Raw genomic sequence first — 26,728 nt, forward strand, 5'->3', positions numbered from 1 at the left:
ATGGCCAGTGAAGATGAAGTTAAGGTTCTTGGCCTCTGGTTCAGCCCCTTTGCCCTCAGAGTGTTAATTGGGCTTGAAGAAAAGGGCATAAAATATGAGTATATAGAAGAAGATTGGCTGTCTAATCACAGCCCACTGTTGCTGGAAATGAATCCTGTGCATAAGAAGATACCTGTTCTTATTCACAATGGCAGGCCTGTGGCTGAGTCTGCCATTATAGTGGAATATATTGATGAGTTATGGAGCAATGGTCCAGCTTTCTTACCATCTGATCCATATGAACGAGCCCTAGCATGATTTTGGGTAGATTTTATAGAAAAAAAGGTAAGTATCTCGGAATCATATTCATAAAATTTTATCCTCCTGTCAATTTTTTTTATATATTTATTATCTAGTATTATTTTTTTCAGCTCATTGTTCCAGGAAGACTCATCCTGTTTCGAAGTAAAGGAGAAGAACAAGAAGAAGGAAAGCGACAATTTATAGAAAGTTTAGCGATGTTGGAAGAAGCTCTTAGAGGAAAAGATTATATGGGAGAGGAAATGCTTTTGGAATTGCAGATATTGCATTTGCTCCAATGATATGTTGGTTTCATACCTATGAAATTTTTGGAGATTTTAAGATTATGTTTGAGGATAAATTTCTAAGTATTTTTATGTGGAGGAAGAAATGTATGGAGCGTGAGAGTGTAAAGAAAATACTTCCTGAACAAGAAAGAGTGCTACAAGTGGTAACTCAAGCTAGGAAGATTATACTTAAGGAAACTTAGTTAAACTATGTTTCACTAACATTTATTGTTGTAATACATTGAGTTATGTTAACTTTTAGTTCACCATATGTATTGAGATTTTTTTTTTTTTAATTTTTATATTCACTATCGTGGAATCTGGAGGTGTCCTTGCTGAAGCAAGACTAATCCCCCAGTGTGTATGACCCACTCACAAGGTAGCAACACACACAGAGTTAACACAGTCGGGGACTCGAACTCAAGACCATGGGGAGCATACCCACGCCTTAAGTTGCGATCCATGACCGGGTGAGCTAAGGCCGAAGCCCCTGTATTGAGATTTTAGATAATATAACATAGTTAATTACATAATTATTCGCAGGGGGGCAACATTGAATGGGTTTTAAAAATGGTGTTATTTAAACTTAATCTAAAGAAAAGAATATTTTATCATAAGGATGTTGAGTGACTTGTGGAACATTCACATAGAATAAGTTTGGGTGATGAATAAATGCAATTGGGTGGAGCATGCTTCCTATTTTCTAATATCATAAACAAACATATACCATGCTATATGGGGTTGTCTAATAACTCTAGGCCTCCAAACAAGCCATCTCCACAACCACAACCGTGTATATGCATACATAGGAACTAGGCTATTCAAAAAGCTTATATGTCATCTAATATCAAACACCATATCCTAGATACATTTGAGGCTAACAAACCAATGCTTTCCAAAGCCAAGGACTAAAATCAAGTACCCAAACTATAGCATAGAAAACTAATTCTCTCTCATGTTTCTAGGGAGCTAAAACTATGCACCCAACTCAAGCACTCTACTACATGCAACCACAAAATGAAAGAATATAATGGCCACACCATAAATAAGATGTCATGTGTTACATGCAACTAAAATACTAAACCCATACTACTTCATCCTTCAAATTCTTGTTGTACTTTAAAATATAAGATGAACTATAAGATTCCCACTCATATAATGATTAATAGTCAACTAGTTCTTTTCTTTAGATTTGCTTAAACTTTTTACACTAAGAAATCACAAAAGAAGAAATACCAAGAACCTCAAACAACATAAAATCATCACATGCATAAAAGTGCAAGAAAATACAACTCACATGCATGTACATACAAAAAATGGAACCATTGTACCTCTAGTATCAAATATAAGGAAAAAGAACTCAATATGCACTTTTCAATGTTGTGTAATTTTCAAAATCAACATGCTTGATAGAAGTGCACATAACTATGCCCGTAGAGTTGAATCAAGACAAAAATAATTTTTACCATCAACCTATTAGGGAAAGTAAAGTACATTTTAGATCTAAGAAAAGTTTGGTAGTATAACAACATGTAAATTGACACATTCAAGAACAATAGTGAAGAAGGAAAGAAGAGAAAAGACACCAATATATGTGGGGAAAAATTTCTCAAGTATAAGACCCCACACTCCAAAACACTAAACCAATGTATTAATCTATTAAAAAAGCATTTTGCAAAGTCTTAATATGGAGATCTAACATCTTTATCTTCTAGAGTAAATTTGATAGCATAACCCTACAATGAAATCTCCTCATATATGTCTCAACCCAAACACCCAAATAAATAGGTGAAGAACACACTAGAAACCAAGAATTATTTAAGAAACTCATTAACAATACTATAGGTAGAATAGCCTCAAAACCAAGACAAAAAATTACAATGCTCTTGTTTTGGATTAAGGCAAAAATGGGTTTTGAAGGGACCCCGAAACCCTTTACAAAATGATTCTAAGAGGAATAGAATCAGAGATTAACTTCCAAAACAAAACGGGCTGCATGGAAAAGCATTAGAAACAACAACCAAAGAGACAACAAAAGCCCAGCCGGGCAAAAAAAGACAACAAGGAAACCTAACCCAGACACAGACAAAACCAACAACCAGAAAACAACACAAACCCAGTTACATAAGGCTTTTGAGGGTCTCAGCGACCTCAGCCTCAAGGACATTCATTGTATTAGCATCAGTCTTCATAGCTTTGTAATCCACATTCTGAATAGATGCTTTTTTCTTCATATTCCCATGGGTCCTTCTCCACCCTGAGCTGCCTCAACATCATCCCCAATAATGACAACAACCCTATCCTGCTGCTCCAAACTATTCACCATAGTGTTCATAACAACCGAAGACTGTTTGACAATTTTGTGACTGCTTGCCATTATAGTTTTGAGGGTGTTCTAGATCTTGTTATAGCCTTCCTCAACATGGGTAATGCGATCCTCCATCCTATTCCAATGCTCTTGTTGGTAAAACATCATCCTATATAGTTTTAACATATTCATTTTATTATCATTCATGTCATATTTAACCACCCAAACTTGGGCACCCCAAGTTTTCTTCCTTCAAACATCCAAAGATGCTCCATGACAAGTGTTAACACCTATCATAATGATAATTACGATCCTTTTAGCATCCTTCTTGCATGATCTTAAATTTATCTTAGAGTATATCAAATGCAACTTCCATAGTGATGAACTTATACATACCACAATATATCGATGCATGCCCAAACTGTGCTACATCAAAGTGAGACACCAACCTCTTCATGTGAGGCCAAAAAATCATTATAGACAAAATTCATTCATTGTCAAAAAAGGATTCTAGGAGGACATAAACACTAGAAGATGAAATATCAAGTTTACACAAAATGCATCAAAATGAACATTAGGAATTCAAGGTTGAGACACCTTTGCACAACAATGCACATGGATAGTTATAAGACACTTGGACACAATGAAGTTCCTTGTAAATTATACAAATCCACTTCGAATTTTATGGGCCTTTACATTTTTCAAGTTGAAAAGGAATCCCTTCAAAAGTGCTTTTTGAGTTTGTGATCGATTCTAGCAACTTCACGTTCATTCCCAAAGTTATTGACATAGAGTGATTTCATCACCACTTGGTAACCAATCATCTTGTCAAATATCATATAAGATCCTTTTGAAGGCTCTTATTATTCACATATTCCACCTTTTACTTCAATTGTGTGCCTTTAGCATATGGGTTTCACCAAAAGTCTCTATATTCTTTATAACATCATTAATGTTTAGGCGGGAATGGAATCAATTGAAGCATCTAAAAAAAAATATTATTTTTCTCAAGTTATAAGTTGAAAAAGATTTTAATAATATAAAATTTTATTTGAGGTCTGTGATTGATTATAGCAACTTCAAGCTCATTCCCAAAGTTATTGACATAGAGCGATTTCATCACCACTTGGTAACCAATCACCTTGTCAACTATCATATAATATCCTTTTGAAGTCTCTTATTATTTACATATTCCACCTTTTACTTTTAGTTGCATGTCTTTAGCATATGGGTTTCACCAAAAGTCTCTATATTCTTTACAATATCATTAATGTTTAGGAGGGAATGGATTGAACTGAAGCATCTAAGAAACACATTATTTTTCTCAAGTTAAGATTTGGAAAGCATTATAATAATATCAAGTGGCCTTTGATTTTGCTTAAGCTCAAAGCATTGGGGTTTGGTGAGTTCTTTCTGTAGGCTATGTAAACTGTTTTTTATGATGCTTCTACTTGCCTCTCCATTACTCGTAGATTTTTTGAAAATTTTAGATTTTATCACTCTATTAGACCAAATTGTTCTCTTATTCCTATTTCGTATATGATTTTGTATGAAATATTTGGGTTATATCCATGTATAAAGCCTTGCTTAAGTCATGGATACTTGTCTCGCCTCTTCTACACAACTTATTAATGGATTTTTTTTAATCTTTTCTTATATTGATGGAGAAGGAGTCATTCGCATTATATATGCCATACTTAGATAGCTTTTTTCTTTCTCCTAGACTCAACCTTTGGTGGAATACAATCCAATCTTATAGGAAAATCCCCTTTCCCATGCCTTCTTGGATAGAGAATAGACCATGGAAATATTTTGTCATATGATTTTACAAGACCCTAAAAAAAACACTTGCAACTATCTACTAGCATGTCATTTGTATATAGAAAACATTTCTTATGAATCTCGTAGCAATTTAAATTTCTCTTGAGGAATTTTAAGATTATGTCTAAAGATAAATTTCCAAGCATTTGTATAGAGAGGAAGAGTTTAAAGAAGAAACTTCCAGAACAATAGAGAGTGCTACAATTGGCAATTCATGTTAGAAAGATTCTAGTTGGAGAAGCCTAATTAAACTTTCTTCTCTAAAATTTGTTAGAAAGATTCTAGTTGGAGAAGCATAATTAAACTTTCTTCTCTAAAATTTGTTTTTTTAATGCACTGAGTTGTGTTCTCCTTTAATTTTCCATATTGCATAAGTTTTAAAAACAATTGTAAAGCTTTGCCATTCATTTAGCTTGCAATGGAAAAATGAATTTTGATATACCACTGCCTATGTTTTTAAGAGAAGCCTGAGAGCAGTTAGAATCTGTTGATGCAAGTATGAGGTATGAGATTGAGGGTTTGCACATATATTAAAAATTATTTGCATATATATTAAAAATTATCATTTTTTTGCAATCCTTCCATTGCATGAGTTTCTAAGTCATCAGTAGAAGACCCACCATAGGTTGAAGCTTCATCAAAACAAATAAACAGCAACAGAATTTTGTAATTATTGATTCTAAGTTGTACAAGCTTCAAAGTTGTTAGTTCTAAAAACCCTGAGATACTGTATTATTGGTTTAACTAATGCTAAGTTGTACATGGTGAGCCCAGATTTTTTGGATGGCAAAAAGATATATTTTAGTAATCATATGGTCATGAATCAGCAGTGCACAATGTTTCAACTTTCTTTTTTTCAATTGAAAGAAGCAATCAAATATTACATAGAAAAACAGCATAAACAATTGTATGCAACAAATAGAAAAAAACTTAAGAGATACATGGGAAGATAAATAAGACCAACAGTTATGCTCAAGCCAGCAAAAAGATGTGCTGACTTCTTTTATACTTTAATGTTTCTTCAAAACAAAGTATCCCCAACAGAGTGTGTAGGTACCAAGTGAAGAAACACAAAATCTGGAAGCAAAAATATTGTAGGTACAACATCCTCTGCAAACTCCTTTTCAATCTGCCTGTAACATCATTGATACAAGGTGGTTTGCAGAGACAGTAAATCCAAGCAGCAATGGCAGAATGGAAGAATTTTAACCATTGCAGATGTAGATCACCTCCCCAACATTGTGTAAGATAATCACACCAACAGGCCACCTTTACAGTAAGGAGAAAAACCTCCCAAGAAATCATGGATTAAGCATAGGAAGTGGCCACCTCAGAAGGGCCAAATCTGTAGATCCTTGTCTAGGAACTTTAACAAGATGGTAATAATTCCACAAAACAGTGCCTATCATAATCATCATAATACTTTTTGCCCTCAGAAAGCATAAATAGATGGAGATCAAACACCTGGTGCAGGCCATCTCATCCATCGGAGTGTAGTCATGTAATACTAGCTTTAACTATAGAGGCATACATGTTAGACAACAGACTAAAGTGTGGAAAACTAGGCAAGATCTTAACTTGAAGCTGTGCATAAGACATATTGTCTGTTGGTAAAGATCATCACTGGTAATGCTCTTCTCTTTCAGATAGGATTCTATGCTGAACACTTGGATATACAGGTTGGAACTAATAATTAGGTTCTCGATCTCTAGGAGGAAGGAGGAGTGAGATAAATTAGCCTGGCGACAAATTTTCACAGATTTTTTTGATAAGCCAAAAGGAGCTAGTTATCATGTTGTGAGTGGCAGGGGACTCGAGAAGAACAGATTTTCATGACCAAGGGAAATGGAAAAGAGCAGGTATGGTTCCTGTAAGGGGAGTTCATAACAACTTAACATGAGGGAAAAACCAAAAATATTGCTTGAATGTTTCGATATTACCACAAAATAGATAGGAAGGAGGTGGATAGAGGAATTTAAGGTAGATTCTCACAAGGAGATTCACATGGAGAAGTTTCCAAGAGGTGATTTGGGATTGTGAGTCAGCTTTGGACTTTCAAATTTGGATTATGAGTTTATTTCAATAAAGATTTGTTCATGTTAAATTTCCAAATAGAGTTAAGTCAGCATGAAAAGGACAAGACAAGACAGGCACAAGCTACTTATAGAAGATTTTGAGAGGAAAAGCTTTGATGCTGCTTCCATCAGGTCACCTCCAATCCTTGACAAAGCTTGAGTGATAGCTAGAAGTCATGAGAATAATGAGACTAGGGGGCACAAATTTTTAAATTTACAATGCGATGGCCTTGTCCTTGTAACTTAGATCAAAGCAGAGTTTAAGTTGTTGCGATGATTTCGATGTGAAGCTAGAAGTCTTTGAACCCTTGGATACCTTTCTTGAATAAGCACTTAGCTTTGAACTTAGGACTCATTTTCAACAATTGGTTATATTCTTGAATTATATGATTCTACTAAGTTGGAGAGGCTACAAAACTAAGCCCATGGTTGAATGATTGGTAAAACCAAGATAACTTTTGTGAGACCAATTGTCAAGCTTTCCTTTCCCTATGGAATGGAGAGGGGTTGATCCATGAATTTACAGTATTGTGCTAGATGGATCTAATTATTATCACATTGAACAAAGCTCTAATCTTTATTGGTAGTTGTCATTTATATATGGTACCAAATCAAATTTTCCAAGGAGCATTGCCTTCCAACACCCCGCCAATCCATTTAGTTGGGACAAATTCATTAAAAAAAAGATCGATGATAGCCAAGCCACCCATCTCATTAGGGAGGATACAATGTTACCATAAAGTGGGAGGAATTCCTTTCTTATTTACCCATTTGGATTAAATGAATTTACAAATGAGCTGGGTAAGATGATTATATTAGGCTTTTATAAGGAGGCCAACTAAAGGAGGTGTAGATATGAGTAGCCAAAAGAATTTTATTAGCCACTTATATATGCCCAACCATAGAGAAATTGATTTGTCCAAGCCATCTATTTGGATTTGAATTTGTTAAAAGGCCACCTACACATATCTGTTAAGGAAACTCCTATTCCAAAGGGAATGCTAAGATAAATTGAAATCATTCCATGTTTGATCTCTTTCCATTCTTTTGGAATCCATGGCAGATGAGGGTTGGACTTGTCATCTAAAGTTTAGTTTTATGTATAGATAACTTAGATCTCAAGATATTACAATTATAATAAAGGATATCAAGCAAATTATTGATGTCGATGTCTTCAATAATACTTTGAATAAATATCATGCTATTATGAACAACATTTAAACATGAGCATAAAAATTGGGACTGAATCCCAACCATTGAAGAATTATGAGAATGAATGACCATCTTATACAATATTAGGTCTTATCATAATCATTTTTTAGTACTAAAACATCTTGAGCCATTTGTTGAGTCCATTGAGATGATTTCTAAACTAGAATCAAGTTGTTTAAACTAAATCTATCTCCTAGGAAACCAATTTTCTTAGGTCTAACTATTTCTTGTGTGATGAGTTTGATTATTTTTGGCTAAAGATTTAGTTATGATCTTATATGAAGTATTGAGAAATTTAATGTGACGCCAACCATTCACCAAGACTCCGTGTTCCCTTTGAGGATTAGTTTGACAAGATAATAGTTCCTAAGGACCTAGTTTCAATACCCTCCAAGTAAACATTGTAGAAATCTTCCCTGATATGGGACCAAAGCATGTCGTAGAACTCAACTAGAAGGTCATCCAAACCTGACCTCTTCTCTAAGGCCAAACTATGCATAGCCTCTTCAATCTCTTCCAAGGAGAGATAGTGATCAAGAAATTTACTGTAATCAAAATTGGATTTGTGGGGAATGCAATCAACTAAATTGTCTTCCAAGATGGGCATTAGGGGGCCATAATTAGAATCATCAGTGTGCTCAAGAAGCTTAGAAATAGATTTGCATCACTTTTTTTCCTTTCCATCCTAATTCAATCAAAACTATTTAGTTGTTCTCCTTTCCATCCTAATTCAATCAAAACTATTTAGTTGTTCTCCTGCAAAACTTACTTCACTCAAGAATTGAGGGATAAGTAGCTAGAGATTGCTTGGGATTGAAGAAAATGGCATAAATTATGAGTATGTGGAAGAAGATTGGATGTCTAATAAGAGCTCCCTCTTGCTGGAAATGAATTCTGTGCAAAAGAAGATACATGTTCTTAATCACAATGCCAGACCTGTGATTGATTCTTCCATTATACTGCAATATATTGATGAGATATCAAGTAATGGTCCAGCTTTCTTACCATTTGATCCATATGACCAAGCCCTGACATGATTCTGGGTAGATTTTATAGAAAAACGGATAGGGGAAAGGACCCAATAGTTGTGCACCCTAACTTCGTGCTTCTCAAAATCCTACTTGGAAATTTCAAATCACCTTAATTTTTTTACAGTAGCTTACTTGGCAAGTCCCCTGCTTATAACTAAGGTTTCAGGGCCACATCATCAAATATGATGCCACATCAGCATGCTTTTTGCCAAAGTGTCCAAAACAGCCCCCCAAAAAAGTGAGACCAATAGGCGTGCATAAAAGACCCCAATAGTTGTGCAGCTGATATGGCATCACCTAATTGGTTACTTTTTACAATATTAGTACATTTCTTAACAACTATTGGTACATTTCCTAACAATTGTTGGTACATTTCCTAACAAAAATTGATATTTTTTGTTTCAAACAATAGGTTTTATTTGTTCAATTTTTGGAACAAAAGGTATCAACAACCCTCACAACAATTGGTACATGCTCAACTACTAGGTCCTTTCCCCTAGGTATCTCTCAATCATATTCATAAAATTTCATCCTATTTTTGTCTTTGCTCTACCTATGTTATAAAACATATTGACAACTCCTTTATCTATTCAGTTAGACCATAACATTCTACTTCTATAAATTGATAATACTTATTCATTGAAAAAAAATTACATTTTCTTTTTTAAATGGCAATGGCTATTCTCCATACAAAATGGTACAATTGTAAAAATATAAATTAGCATAGCACAATTGTTTTTCAATCGATTTTTTGTTGTAAAACAACATTGAAAAGACAAATTAAAAGGATGGTTGTAATTTACAGATTTCATGTTTTTGTTAAGTGTTGTTTTGTACGAAGAATAAAGGCTCCTTTTAAAAATTATGTACATTTTAATAATAAATAATTTTTTCCAGCTTATTGTTTCAGGAAGGCTCATATTATTGTAAAGGATATCAAAGAAGATATTAATAAAATGTTTAGGGATATTAGAAGAAATTCTCAAAGGAAAAGTTTATATGAGAGGAAACATGTTTGGAATATGAGATATTATATTTTTTTGGATGATATGTTTGTTTTGAACATATGAAATTCCAGGAGAATTTAGGATTATGTTTGAGGATAAATTTTCAAACATATCATCTAGACAAAGAATTGTATGGAGAGGGAGTGTAGAGAAAAGCTTCAGCAACAAGAAAGAGTACTACAAGTGGTAACTTAAGTTACAAAGATGTCAATGGGCCCTTGGTCTACTAGTGAAGTTGAATGGCTCCAAATGAGCCCACCAGGGCTGAAGTCTTAGTTAAATTTGTTTCACTATAATATATTTTCTAATGTCTTGAGTTGTATTGTCTTTTATTTTACCATATGTGTTAGTATTTTAGATAATACATCATAGTCTATTTATATGTGTGGTGTATAATAGTTTGATTACATAATTATATTTAGGAGGCCAACATTGAATAGGTTTAATAATAGCATGTTATTTAAACTTAATCTAAAGAAAATAATATTGTATCATAAGGTTGTTGAATGACTTATTGTAACATTCATGTATATAATAAGTTTGGTTGATGAATAAATGAGATTGGATGGAGCATGCTTCCTATTTTATAACATCATAAACAAACATACAATTATATAAAATCAATTGTGATGCACAAATCATTTTTTATAATATCAAGTATTAAATTGAAATTTAAAGATTTTTTTCTCATAGATGTATTTTGTATTATTGAATAAAATATTTATTCAAGACTTTTGTATAATTAAATAACATCTTTCTTGCATATGTTTTAGAAGCAAGCATGCATGTTAGTTAGAATAAAATAACTATGATGCATGCATGGAATAGTAGAAATTGTCTTTACTTGTTAGTTGTATATAGTTTTATTTAAACAAGAGAGAGGCATCTTGAATACTTTGGACAAAACTTAATACACAAGCATTGTCTTGCTCTTATTTTCAATGCATTTTCATCATTTTAATTCTAGTTTTCTTGTAAGTGGTATGTAAGCTCTTTTTAAAGCCATGTTTTGTCACAAAAATTTAAAATGATCAGCTCACTCAAACAACCTTGTATGTTCTCACCTTGTCCTTAATCGATTTTGAAAATTAGAAGGTAATAAAAGTAGTAGGATACTAAGAATTTTTTAATCATTTTTCTAATTATTAAAATATTTTTAGAGTTGTCATTCATAAGTGAGGGGTGATTAGACTCCAATAACTAAGCCTCAAACAACATTTATAAATGGACTTGAGATTCCATATACCTTTTGGTATATTGAAAGAACTTCTAGGTTTAGTAGAAACCTCATTATAAAAAAATACCGTCCACTTAAAAGAATTTAAACCAAACCAACCCTCACCTAAAGGTTTCCCTATTCTTCTTAGTTGTGTCAAAAACTAGTAAATATAAGCAAATAAGCATAAATCAAGGTAGTTTTATTCTTATAAATCAATGGTATTAAAAGTAGTGCTATTAAAATTTATATGATCATATTTTGATTAGATTGTGTTACTCACAATATAGTGCTCAAATCCTTCACATTTTTTTACTTCGTAACTTTTAGGATAAATTTTCATCAAACTAAAAGGAATTTGGTCATCTTTTCTAGAAAATACATATATAGAGAATTATCAATAAAAATGTGAGTTTTGGGTAGTTTTATTCATCTAGGACCTTATTATGATCACCTCTTTAAGTTAGTCATTTTGATATATAACTTTAGAAATTGGGTAAATCGAAGAAGTTGGGTTCACTTTTTGGTAAAAAAAAAGTAGAAGTATTTTTCCTATTTTTTTTTAATAGTTGGAGTAAACATTTTGAAACACTTATATAGAATATTAACATGGTGTTAAAATATGAAATTTAGGATAAATCATTCCTAGTTTTCAAATATATAATTAATTCTAATACCCAGATGATAAAAGTTAGGTTTTTATAAGATTGAAATGGTGGTGGAAATGGGTGTTCGCTAGTCTAAACATGAAAATTAGGAATCATTCCCAATCCCATCAACTTTCATTGAAGAGAAACCAATTAGGCCTGAACTAAGATTGATTGTTCTCTTTTGATAGATGATATGATTGGATATGATGAAGACAAGAAATGATGCAAGAACTGGGAATTTGACAAAAAACAACATGAATAAAAAGATGCAAAACTAGAAATCAAAAAGTAAGCTTAGATCTAGAAATGGGATGCAAAAAGAACTTGTGTATGAAATCTAGACTTAAAAGTTTCGGTCTATGGAGTAAGGCACCCTAAATAAGAGGTATTTTCATTAGTTGTGATGTGCATATTCCATATCAATGTGATCAGTAGATCATTCTCCGAAAATTTTAGCAAAAAAGTGTCACTCACTGGAGTGGTAGCTCATAGCCCAAAGGTTTCTACATGTTCATAAAACTAGGACTGTGTATCTTTGTCTACACTCTATGAATTTGCTACTCTTTGTGTTCATATCTAGAATCTATAGATAAAAAAGAGAGGAAAAGTGTTGATCTTTATAGAGGTTTCCATAAGTCAAACATCAGGTAAGAATTAACTTCGACTACAATAATGAAGATTAGAAAGAGAGATTACCCTTGTAGGGCAGAGGCTAAAATCCTTAAGGAAATGCAGAATTCACAATTTATACCTTTGCTATGATCTTCTTGCCTTGAAGCCTCATGAAACGTTGATGTTTCTTGATATTAGTTCATGCATGTCTTCACTCATGGACAAAACACATAAAATTGATCATGGGTGCTAACATAAATGCTTGACTTCAAATTTCTCCTTCACTGCCTTGAAGATGCTTGATTTCCTTTCTTGATTGGAGTGTGATTGATGTGAATTAAAATTTAGGAAATGTTCAAGTGAGGGAGTGAGATTTTTATTTATACACAACTCATGAAACATGTTGAAAATTTGAAGAAGGTCGACATCAGGGAGAACTTTTTCATTTAACATTTTCCCAACCAAAGGAGGTTCAAATTTAGGCCCAATTTGACTAGACCATGGCACTAGACACCATAGACTAGGAGGTCTAGGATGCTAGGAGCCATAGTCTAGGAGGACTCGGGTGCTAGGCACCATAGACTTGTCATTTTGAGCCATAATCTAGGTCAATGAGCATGGATTAGTGTTGAGGTCCTAGATTTGGTCATGGCTTGAGCACAATCAATCGTTATCAAGGGCATGAGGTGAAAACGAACAAAGTGATCCACAAATGAGTATGAAATTAAGGAAAATATCCTCCATTCTAGCCTAGTAGGTTTTGTAATTAGCAAAACTTGGGGTATAGTTTTGCACAACCTACAAATCAAAGACTCACATGTACTCATCTCTTTATGAAATATTCATTTGATTCCTATAATAGCCTTTTTACCAATGCAAAATATTTTTTAAGAAGAACCAAACATATTTTTTCCTTGCAATGAGGCATATTCCTCTAAATTTTGTCCAATAGGGAATTTGAAAAAGATAGTAAAGGAGTTGAGGAAAAATCAACTCTACAACTCCCAAGGATCACCTGCATGCAAACCGGTCACAGAAAGAGAGAAGTGAAAAAACTATGGAGGTTAGAATTCAAAGATCCAGAAAAGAGGAGTCATATTGATTGTGCAACAAGAATGCAATTCAATAATTATAATTGTTATAAAATTACAAAGAGAGAATCCTTATAAAAGGATACTTGAAACCCTAAAGGTGAAAACCCTAAAGAATTATAAGATTCCTAAGTTTCACTTAAGTATATAGTATAATAGACTATTAATTAAATAAATAATTATTAGCTAATAAAAGATAACTCTAACACCCCCCCTTAAGATGAACTTAGGGAGTAGCTAAAAAACAACTAAGGACTAAAAATGCATGTAAAAATGAAAGTAACAATGGGTCCCAACAACTAGGCTTGATGAGGTACCCAAGTACAAAAGAGTCTTTGTAAGGCAGAGAAATAGAGAAAACCACATGGGAAAAAAACTCTACTCCAAAAAGAGATGAAGACTAGTGAAGGTCTAAAGAAGCCTCCAAACAAGGGAATGTCCCTTTAAACATGAACAAAGGATGATCATGAAGAACACCACTGAAGCATGAAGAAGTTGCAAACACTGTCGAAGAGTAACTACTGATCTAAAGAACCTCCACTGAAATAGAACATGACCAAGTAGAGAAGACTATAATTTGCATGAGTGTCCTCAAATGACACATACTCGAAATAGATGGCAAACAAAGGCAAACAACAAAACTCGAAGATACATATGGCATAAAACACCAAAGCTTGAAGAGATGATCAATCGAACCAAGGAAGCATTAGAACAATAGGGCAAACCCCCCCATAATGTTGACAAGGGAGAGATGACAGGTACACTAAAACTGAATGCTAACAAGAACTGCATGACGAAGAACCAAAAACATCAAAGGTGCAAAGAAAGTATATAGTGTCGTGGAAGGAACACTCACTTGACACACATCATGAGGCAAATGTCATGGAAGGAACACTCACGTGACAAAGGTAGATGGAAAAAAAAGGCAAACATCAACCCCCCATGGCACTTTATAATGTAGTGCATGTACAATAAGACACAAGATGTGCAAGATCCCAAGTATACAATGTATAGTGGTACTTTATCTTAGTGTGTTCGCATAAATAAAATGCTCACAAAAAAATGTCTACAATGATCAGAAGAGACAAAAGGCTGGAAATAGAGACAAAATAGCCAAAGATGAGACATCCTAGTCAAAGAAAGAGATCCCAGAACTTGAAACATCCAAGATATTCACCAAAGTGCTAAAAAGAAAAAATTGAATTAAATATACTTGGAGCAAAAGCTGGAAATAAAACTCATATGAATGGAAAGTGCATAGAACAAAATTTCCAACAATATAAAGTTTTCAAAAAATGGAGTTCGGATGCTCAAGTTATGTCTACCGGAGTGCACAAATGAACCTTTGGTTTTGACAGAAAAAAACACCATCAAAAAAGAAAAATAAAAAATTCAAACCTCTAGATCTAGATAGAGCTCGGAAAGATCTTTCCAACGATATAAGATTTGTCGAAAAATGCCTCCGTGTGCCCAAGATATGGCCAAAAGACTGAAGGTGCTCTAGATGGGCCTAAAAGGGGCTTGAAGACTGCCTACACAGTGTTGATGTCAGCAGTTGACGGGCCTAAATTTGATCGCCAAAAAATACAGTTTGTTTGGGAAAATTCGGTCAAATCCACTGAAAAAATCTGGTCACTTGCAAAAAAATCCGGTGTGAAAAATAGGGGTGTCACCCGGGAAACTAAGCTGGCTATCGGAAAAAGGAGGTAGTGGTCGAAAAGGAGGGCAGTGATCAGAAACAAAAGTCGGTTGCGAAGGATGCGGATCCCAGGGCGGAGTGTAGATCCCGAGGCAGATCCGGGCGGAGGTCACCTGGGTCGGGCGAAGGGACCAAGGTGGGAGGGAGACAACCGAGAGGGGTGGTGACTAGTCTGCAAATGCCGATGAGGCAGGGGACAAGGCCTACACCACCTACAGCGGGTACGGGACCCACGAGCTTGCATAAGCAGGTACCCTAAATTAATCGCCCCCCTTTTTAAAAAAATGCACTCCCCTCTTTAAAAAATATGTTGCCTCTTGCCTTTTTGTTGATTTTCTTTTTTTTTTTATAAAATAAAAGCCAAATTTTTGTTAAAAAAAATTCGAACAACTCCCATTAAAAAAATTTGCCTTGATCTGCGTGCCTGAGGTCGTACAACCTCGGGCCTAAAAAATTGTGCCTCTAAGTACACCTTCACCAAAATATATCAAATTTTATATCAAAATTCGTGGAATCAACCTCCTGAATCCAACCATGATGTCCTTTTGGCACCAAAATATACCAAAAAATCAGCTACCCCCAAAAATGGAAAAAAGAAACAACACAAACCCTCGAATACACAGATCTGAAGAACAAGGCCCAAAATCTCTCATGAAGAGTACATAGGCATGCAGATCTAGAGCTCTGATACCATATAAGAGTTGAGGAAAAATCAACTCTACAACCCCCAAGGATCACCTGCATGCAAACCTGTCATAGAAGGAGAGAAGCAAAAATGAAACAGTTCTGAGATAGAAATTATGTAAGTTTTGTAATTAAAAAATGATTGCTACCATAGACAATTAAAAAAAATTTAATTATAGGTGGTACTCTATATATATATATATCTTAAATGCATCTAGAACTTATTTATTTAAGGGTCAGTTGTTGACTTTATAATATATAATTTTTAATTGAGGAGTTAGTTGTTGACTTTATAATTATTTAAAAATTATCATTTATTATTTATTTTGTCTATTAAAAAAATATTTTTATTTATTTAATAAAAATTTTATTTTACTTATTTTTTTAATGCAAATTTTAGTATATTTAAATTTTTCTAGGATGGTTATGGTATGTTATTTTATTAATGTCAAGACAATTCATACTTTAAATTGAGAGTTGCAATGAAAACAATGCTAAGGATTATAGATTTATTCAAAGGTTAAATCTATCTAGAACAATCGCTCACATCATCTTCAAATTATTTTATTTATTTAAGAGTTATTTATTGATTATATAATTATTTATTATTTATTTTGTTTACTAAAAAAATATTTTTATTTATTTAATACTTATTTTATTTTATAATTCAAGATATATTTTTTATGTTAGTTTTTCTAAGATGGTTACATTATATTATTCTATTAATGTCACATAATCCAAATTTTCAGCAAGTTGAGGATTGTAGTGAAAACAATGACAAGTGCTATAATTTTTTTCAAAGACTCTTGATTTCAAGTAGGATTGCTACATGTTTTTGGATGTAATTTAGTCCTATCATTTTATGTTTTACCATTTTATTGAGAAGTTAATAAATATGGAATAACTAGTGCCAAAAAATATTAAAAGAAATTAATGTATAACATATTTTAGTGAACAATTGAATAATTTTGAAACCTACAATTATTTTTATTCAAGTGGCATTTACTCTTAGCCCATTCATCAAATACATAGCATTATTGGAATATCTAATCCTACTCACCTACATTTAAACTCTTATTGTAAATTTCCTTCATATTTGGATTTTAAAAATATTTTGCTATTAATTGTAAATCTTATCTCCTCCTAGAAGGACAACACATCCATATGGTTTTAAACCATTTATTTATCTTGTTCAAGGTGTTAGAGAATTAAATTGTCACGAGTGGGACAAAAACTCAATGGTACAAAAAAACTCAATGTTAGAGCACCATAGTGGCAAATCGGTAGTCCTAGGCTTATCCCCCAACTCATTCATGAAAAAGGTTCAACATGCCAACAAAGCTAGACCAACTATATGAGCCTCTAAAGTCATAACTAAATTATAGATGTTTTGGTCATAAGTAGGCCTGGAATAGCTCAATGCTAGAGAACCCAAGTAAAAAATAGATCATCATATCTTTGAGGAAAGTTATCCCCTTATCTTATGTATGAAATTTCTAGATAAACACAATCCAAAGGCCTATGGATATCAATCATTGTAATTTATTTAAGAATTGTGATGTTTGGGCATTTACATAGATTGAGAGAAATATATTTTATGATCCCTATTTTTCAACAAAAATTTCATCTAACTGTGTGATCTCTTTTTTGAGGTGTTCATACTTTAGACCCAAGGAATCTATTATTTTTCTTAGGTGTGACTATGGTTCTTGCACCAAAGTCTATAATGGAATCATGCATTAGTTTATTGCGTATAATTAATATCATGTAGAATGGCTTGGGTATTTTCTTACTTACCACTATGCCAACATTATGAATGGCCCATGGATTGATTAACTCGTGTGGTTCTTTTTTATTTAGCTATCCTCTATCTAGCATTAGAGGCTATGCCAATAGCCTTAGTTGGATATTCTTATCATTTTAGAGCTTCTTAAAGCATAATCATTTTTCTTGGAGATTTCCAAACATCACACAATAAACAGTATTTATCATTTTATTCAATTAATTGACCACATTGAGTGATCCTTAAATTTGAGTTCTCATAGCATACATAGGATTAGTTTGGCAGCCTAGCCACTTGGCTACCTATCTTGGTACACCAACATATTGTATAGGATAGATTTTGTAACTAGGAAAATGGAATAAAGCATCAAAGCAATAGATTGGACAACCACAAACCTAAATTGCAATGAAATCAAATCCTAATACACTCAATAAAAGAATGAAGATAAATCATTCAAAATAACACAAACCATATGTAGATGTTCCCTTTGTTGACCTCCATTGTTCTTCTTTCTCCTTCAAATTGTGTGTGGATCTCACCTACAAAGCAAGTGTGATGCGAGAAAGATAATGATGAAATGATAGCAAATTGAACAGCATAAGGATATTCGAAGTGTGGCTGCTGAAAATGAAGAAATGCAACCAATTTATAGGCAAAATGACAATTGATTAGATGGCTAATATTGAAAAGATTTTTAGTTAGATGGGTGGACCTGATTGAGTGCACAACAGAGCTGCCATTCAGGGAAGGATGAAGATAGAAGAAAGAAAATGAGAATAAATAAAAAAATCCTTAATTATCTTCTCATAAATACCAAATTAGCAAGTTGAAGAGATAAGGGAGATAGAAATTACAAAGTGGAAGAGATAATTGGAAATAAAAATTAGAAAGAGGAAGAGCTAAGTGGGGTCATAAATAAATAAATTTTTAATTTATTTATTTCACCCACACATGGTAAATAAATTAAAAATTTATTTAATTAGAATAATTTGGAGAAGGGGATTAAATAATTAAAAATAATTATGGAGGAATAATTAGCTTAGAGTAAAAGGATTAAATAATTAAATGAATTATTTAATCAAAGAGGAATAGTTAAGATTAGTCAATTAAGACCAAGAATATTAATACTAATTAAATAACTTAAAATAATTTAATCATTTTAGATGAAAAAGATAAGTGAATAGTGTCGTCAAAGACTTAGGACAAATTTTCAGTGTCTATAGGTTTCTACCTTTGTTCACTAAGACATAAGATTTGGGTAGTTGGTATTTACTACATCATAGGTTGAAGTTATGCCTCTACTATTAGGCTTTCCACCATCCTCATTTTAGATCTCATGAAGTAATATGATTGTACTTTTTGAGTTTTAGGATCATTGTGATTGTTTGCAAAATTTGCTTCTTAATCTTGTACCCATGAGAATAATACTTTCTTAGAGATGATTTGTTCCTCTTGCTCTAGAGACATTCATTCCATTTAAGCTATTAAAGATATATATTGCACTCTAAAAAAATTGCTATGATAACTCTGTAATGGTGAAAAATTAGGGTTTTTACAATTAGATATATGAAAACCGTTAATTTTAGGCTTAGGGACCACTACATTAAAAGAGGGGTGAACCTAATAGATCTAGCCACAAATCAGCAAGGATAAGGTTGAGAATTTTTCTTAGATTCACTAGATTAGGATTTGACTCCCTCTTTTTGAGTTTAATTGTAATAATGCTAAAATTAGGGTAAATATGTTGGAATTGAAGAAAAAATGCATAAATAGTGAGCTACTGTCATTGGTTTGAGCCACAAACCTGGATATGAGAAATATAAGAGTGTTCAAAACTGCTCCCTAAAGGAGCTCTTAAAATGTATGGACCATAATGCCCGTCACTCTGGTCCTTCACACTTTTCGTCGTCCAAAGGGGAACTCATTCGTTTTTGTAAATAAAGCCAATCCTCAAAATTGTAGCTTTGTACCTGTTCCTTGACATAATAGAGAAGGGAAAATGGTTGGGAATAGAGGTTTGCCTTAGGTCAAACCCCAGTTTTGGAATTAAGCATGAAATATAAATGAAATGTAATTGAATTGTAGTAATGAAAGTGATCTCCTTTTGAGGGAGATGTTGAATAATGTCTGAAACACTAATGATATACCTCTTAATGGAGTTTTGTTTGTCTCCACAAGGAATTAGGGTTTCATGAAGTCTTTGTAAACATAGAAAATGAATGTCAACTCCAATGCTTGAATTTTGACCTTACTTTTACTCCAATGCTTGAAAGAAGACTGATTGCTTGCTCACTTGAATTTGAATTCTTGATTGATTGAATGTCAGATTGAATTCATGTGTGTGGATTTCAAAATGAGAGGGGTAGACCTCCTTTTATACTTGCCCATTGAAAAAAAGCTTAATTTTCCAACATGAGTTGACACGAGATCTAGGTTCCCGCCCAAATGATGTTACCGTTGAGGGGCCCCAAAATGGACCCTGATTGGGAGGACCTGGTCCCTAAGGACCAAGGCACTAGCGCCCTGGCCTAACCAATCAAGGACCAAGAACACAAGGGGGAGAAAGTGTGCATTCTAAAAATTATGAGTTATTTGCATGGTGTGAGCAGAATTAGGGTTCCTATCAGGCCTTGAGACATGAACGACAAGGTGTGGGCCCAAATGAGGACAAAACTATAAGGGAGTAAAACTTTGGTTGCTACAAACTCAAGTAATTTCACACCAATTCATGTAGTAGCTTACCTATTCTTGATAACTATATGTTAGAGTTATCTTTTATTAGCTAATAATTATTTATTTAATTATTAGTCTATTATACTCTATACTTAAGCTAAACTTAGGAATCTTATAGTTCTTTAGGGTTTCGAGTATCCTTTTATAAGGATTCTCTCTTTCTAATTTTATAACAATTGTAATTATTGAATTGCATTCTTGTTGCACAATCAATATGACTCCTCTTTTCTGGATCTTTGAATTTTAGCCTCCATAGCTTTTTTGCTTCTCTCCTTCTATGACAGGTTTGCATGCAGGTGATCCTTGGGGGTTGTAGAGTTGATTTTTCCTCAACTCTTATATGGTATCAGAGCTCTAGATCTGCATGCCTATGTACTCTTCATGAGAGATTTTGGGCCTTGTTCTTCAGATCTGTGTATTCGAGGGTTTGTGTTGTTTCTTTTTTCCATTTTTGGGGGTAGCTGATTTTTTGGTATATTTTGGTGCCAAAAGGACATCATGGTTGGATTCAGGAGGTTGATTCCACGAATTTTGATATAAAATTTGATATATTTTGGTGAAGGTGTACTTAGAGGCACAATTTTTTAGGCCCGAGGTTGTACGACCTCAGGCACGCAGATCAAGGCAAATTTTTTTAATGGGAGTTGTTCGAATTTTTTTTAACAAAAATTTGGCTTTTATTTTATAAAAAAAAAAAGAAAATCAACATAGGTAAGCTACTACATGAATTGGTGTGAAATTACTTGAGTTTGTAGCAACCAAAGTTTTACTCCCTTATAGTTTTGTCCTCATTTGGGCCCACACCTTGTCGTTCATGTCTCAAGGCCTGATAGGAACCCTAATTCTGCTCACACCATGCAAATAACTCATAATTTTTAGAATGCACACTTTCTCCCCCTTGTGTTCTTGGTCCTTGATTGGTTAGGACCAGGGCGCTAGTGCCTTGGTCCTTAGGGACCAGGTCCTCCCAATCAGGGTCCATTTTGGGGCCCCTCAACGGTAACATCATTTGGGCGGGAACCTAGATCTCGTGTCAACTCATGTTGGAAAATTAAGCTTTTTTTCAATGGGCAAGTATAAAAGGAGGTCTACCCCTCTCATTTTGAAATCCACACACATGAATTCAATCTGACATTCAATCAATCAAGAATTCAAATTCAAGTGAGCAAGCAATCAGTCTTCTTTCAAGCATTGGAGTAAAAGTAAGGTCAAAATTCAAGCATTGGAGTTGACATTCATTTTCTATGTTTACAAAGACTTCATGAAACCCTAATTCCTTGTGGAGACAAACAAAACTCCATTAAGAGGTATATCATTAGTGTTTCAGACATTATTCAACATCTCCCTCAAAAGGAGATCACTTTCATTACTACAATTCAATTACATTTCATTTATATTTCATGCTTAATTCCAAAACTGGGGTTTGACCTAAGGCAAACCTCTATTCCCAACCATTTTCCCTTCTCTATTATGTCAAGGAACAGGTACAAAGCTACAATTTTGAGGATTGGCTTTATTTACAAAAACGAATGAGTTCCCCTTTGGACGACGAAAAGTGTGAAGGACCAGAGTGACGGGCATTATGGTCCATACATTTTAAGAGCTCCTTTAGGGAGCAGTTTTGAACACTCTTATATTTCTCATATCCAGGTTTGTGGCTCAAACCAATGACAGTAGCTCACTATTTATGCATTTTTTCTTCAATTCCAACATATTTACCCTAATTTTAGCATTATTACAATTAAACTCAAAAAGAGGGAGTCAAATCCTAATCTAGTGAATCTAAGAAAAATTCTCAACCTTATCCTTGCTGATTTGTGGCTAGATCTATTAGGTTCACCCCTCTTTTAATGTAGTGGTCCCTAAGCCTAAAATTAACGGTTTTCATATATCTAATTGTAAAAACCCTAATTTTTCACCATTACAGAGTTATCATAGCAATTTTTTTAGAGTGCAATATATATCTTTAATAGCTTAAATGGAATGAATGTCTCTAGAGCAAGAGGAACAAATCATCTCTAAGAAAGTATTATTCTCATGGGTACAAGATTAAGAAGCAAATTTTGCAAACAATCACAATGATCCTAAAACTCAAAAAGTACAATCATATTACTTCATGAGATCTAAAATGAGGATGGTGGAAAGCCTAATAGTAGAGGCATAACTTCAACCTATGATGTAGTAAATACCAACTACCCAAATCTTATGTCTTAGTGAACAAAGGTAGAAACCTATAGACACTGAAAATTTGTCCTAAGTCTTTGACGACACTATTCACTTATCTTTTTCATCTAAAATGATTAAATTATTTTAAGTTATTTAATTAGTATTAATATTCTTGGTCTTAATTGACTAATCTTAACTATTCCTCTTTGATTAAATAATTCATTTAATTATTTAATCCTTTTACTCTAAGCTAATTATTCCTCCATAATTATTTTTAATTATTTAATCCCCTTCTCCAAATTATTCTAATTAAATAAATTTTTAATTTATTTACCATGTGTGGGTGAAATAAATAAATTAAAAATTTATTTATTTATGACCCCACTTAGCTCTTCCTCTTTCTAATTTTTATTTCCAATTATCTCTTCCACTTTGTAATTTCTATCTCCCTTATCTCTTCAACTTGCTAATTTGGTATTTATGAGAAGATAATTAAGGATTTTTTTATTTATTCTCATTTTCTTTCTTCTATCTTCATCCTTCCCTGAATGGCAGCTCTGTTGTGCACTCAATCAGGTCCACCCATCTAACTAAAAATCTTTTCAATATTAGCCATCTAATCAATTGTCATTTTGCCTATAAATTGGTTGCATTTCTTCATTTTCAGCAGCCACACTTCGAATATCCTTATGCTGTTCAATTTGCTATCATTTCATCATTATCTTTCTCGCATCACACTTGCTTTGTAGGTGAGATCCACACACAATTTGAAGGAGAAAGAAGAACAATGGAGGTCAACAAAGGGAACATCTACATATGGTTTGTGTTATTTTGAATGATTTATCTTCATTCTTTTATTGAGTGTATTAGGATTTGATTTCATTGCAATTTAGGTTTGTGGTTGTCCAATCTATTGCTTTGATGCTTTATTCCATTTTCCTAGTTACAAAATCTATCCTATACAATATGTTGGTGTACCAAGATAGGTAGCCAAGTGGCTAGGCTGCCAAACTAATCCTATGTATGCTATGAGAACTCAAATTTAAGGATCACTCAATGTGGTCAATTAATTGAATAAAATGATAAATACTGTTTATTGTGTGATGTTTGGAAATCTCCAAGAAAAATGATTATGCTTTAAGAAGCTCTAAAATGATAAGAATATCCAACTAAGGCTATTGGCATAGCCTCTAATGCTAGATAGAGGATAGCTAAATAAAAAAGAACCACACGAGTTAATCAATCCATGGGCCATTCATAATGTTGGCATAGTGGTAAGTAAGAAAATACCCAAGCCATTCTACATGATATTAATTATACGCAATAAACTAATGCATGATTCCATTATAGACTTTGGTGCAAGAACCATAGTCACACCTAAGAAAAATAATAGATTCCTTGGGTCTAAAGTATGAACACCTCAAAAAAGAGATCACACAGTTAGATGAAATTTTTGTTGAAAAATAGGGATCATAAAATATATTTCTCTCAATCTATGTAAATGCCCAAACATCACAATTCTTAAATAAATTACAATGATTGATATCCATAGGCCTTTGGATTGTGTTTATCTAGAAATTTCATACATAAGATAAGGGGATAACTTTCCTCAAAGATATGATGATCTATTTTTTACTTGGGTTCTCTAGCATTGAGCTATTCCAGGCCTACTTATGACCAAAACATCTATAATTTAGTTATGACTTTAGAGGCTCATATAGTTGGTCTAGCTTTGTTGGCATGTTGAACCTTTTTCATGAATGAGTTGGGGGATAAGCCTAGGACTACCGATTTGCCACTATGGTGCTCTAACATTGAGTTTTTTTGTACCATTGAGTTTTTGTCCCACTCGTGACAATTTAATTCTCTAACACCTTGAACAAGATAAATAAATGGTTTAAAACCATATGGATGTGTTGTCCTTCTAGGAGGAGATAAGATTTACAATTAATAGCAAAATATTTTTAAAATCCAAATATGAAGGAAATTTACAATAAGAGTTTAAATGTAGGTGAGTAGGATTAGATATTCCAATAATGCTATGTATTTGATGAATGGGCTAAGAGTAAATGCCACTTGAATAAAAATAATTGTAGGTTTCAAAATTATTCAATTGTTCACTAAAATATGTTATACATTAATTTCTTTTAATATTTTTTGGCACTAGTTATTCCATATTTATTAACTTCTCAATAAAATGGTAAAACATAAAATGATAGGACTAAATTACATCCAAAAACATGTAGCAATCCTACTTGAAATCAAGAGTCTTTGAAAAAAATTATAGCACTTGTCATTGTTTTCACTACAATCCTCAACTTGCTGAAAATTTGGATTATGTGACATTAATAGAATAATATAATGTAACCATCTTAGAAAAACTAACATAAAAAATATATCTTGAATTATAAAATAAAATAAGTATTAAATAAATAAAAATATTTTTTTAGTAAACAAAATAAATAATAAATAATTATATAATCAATAAATAACTCTTAAATAAATAAAATAATTTGAAGATGATGTGAGCGATTGTTCTAGATAGATTTAACCTTTGAATAAATCTATAATCCTTAGCATTGTTTTCATTGCAACTCTCAATTTAAAGTATGAATTGTCTTGACATTAATAAAATAACATACCATAACCATCCTAGAAAAATTTAAATATACTAAAATTTGCATTAAAAAAATAAGTAAAATAAAATTTTTATTAAATAAATAAAAATATTTTTTTAATAGACAAAATAAATAATAAATGATAATTTTTAAATAATTATAAAGTCAACAACTAACTCCTCAATTAAAAATTATATATATATATATTATAAAGTCAACAACTGACCCTTAAATAAATAAGTTCTAAATGCATTTAAGATATATATATATATAGAGTACCACCGATAATTAAATTTTTTTTAATTGTCTATGGTAGCAATCATTTTTTAATTACAAAACTTACATTATTTCTATCTCAGAACTGTTTCAAAGATATTTAATTGTCTAGACACTTCCAGTTTACACAATTTTAAATGTTTATGATTTGACAAATTTGTTCACTTGTGAACAATGCAAGCATCTGTTTCCAACTAAATGTATTGACCAAGTTTTCTGTTCAACCAAGAAAAAAAGACAAAGCTACTATAACTACAACACACATATGTTGTTCTCCTGCAAAAAATACTTCTGTCAAGATTGAAGGAGAAACAGCTGGAGATGTCAAGTGAAAATGAGGTTAAGCTTCTTGGGGCCTGGGCCAGCCCCTTTGTAATAGGAGTGTTGATTGCCCTTGAAGAAAAGGGCATAGAATATGAATATGTGGAACAAGATTTGATGTCTAAGACTAAAAGTCCCTTGTTGCTGGAAATGAATCCTGTGCATAAAAAGGTACCTGTTCTTATTCACAATGGCAGGCCTGTGGCTGAGTCTACCATTATACTGCAATATATTGATGAGGTGTGGAGTAATGGCCTAGCTTTCTTATCATCTGATCCATATGAACGAGCCATAGCTCGTTTCTGGATAGATTTTATAGCAAACAAGGTATGTGAAACAAAATTTTAATAGAAAGTAGTACCTTAATATTTGTTTATTATTAATTATTATTTTTTTCCAGGTTATTGTTCCAGGAAGTCTTATATTCCGAAGCAAAGGAGAAGAACAAGAAGAAGGGAAGCGACAATTGATGGAAAGTTTAGTGATACTAGAAGAAATTCTTCAAGGAAAAGATTATTTTGGAGGGAACACTTTTGGAATGGTAGATATTGCGTTTGCCCCAATAATATGTTGGTTCCATACATATGAAGTTTATGGAGATTTTAAAATTATGTCTGAAGATAAATTTCCAGGCATTTGTACTTGGATGAAGAAATGTAGGGAGAGGGAGAGCCTAAAGAAGAAACTTCCCAAGGAAGAGAGAGTGCTACAATTGATAACTCATTTTAGAAAGATTCTAATTGGAGAAGCGTAATTAAACTTTATTTCACTAGAATTTGGCTTTTAAAGCATTGAGTTGTGTTCTCCAGCTCCTTTGGTTTATCATATATGTTAAAATATTGAATAATTTTAAAAAATA

General features: G+C 32.9%; 1 pseudogene; it reads left to right on the forward strand.

The window, feature by feature from the left end:
• On the forward strand, nt 1–26,728 carry LOC131033132 (uncharacterized; annotated as a pseudogene).

This window comes from Cryptomeria japonica, chromosome 4, assembly GCF_030272615.1.
Source record: "Cryptomeria japonica chromosome 4, Sugi_1.0, whole genome shotgun sequence".
Classification (NCBI taxonomy): domain Eukaryota; kingdom Viridiplantae; phylum Streptophyta; class Pinopsida; order Cupressales; family Cupressaceae; genus Cryptomeria; species Cryptomeria japonica.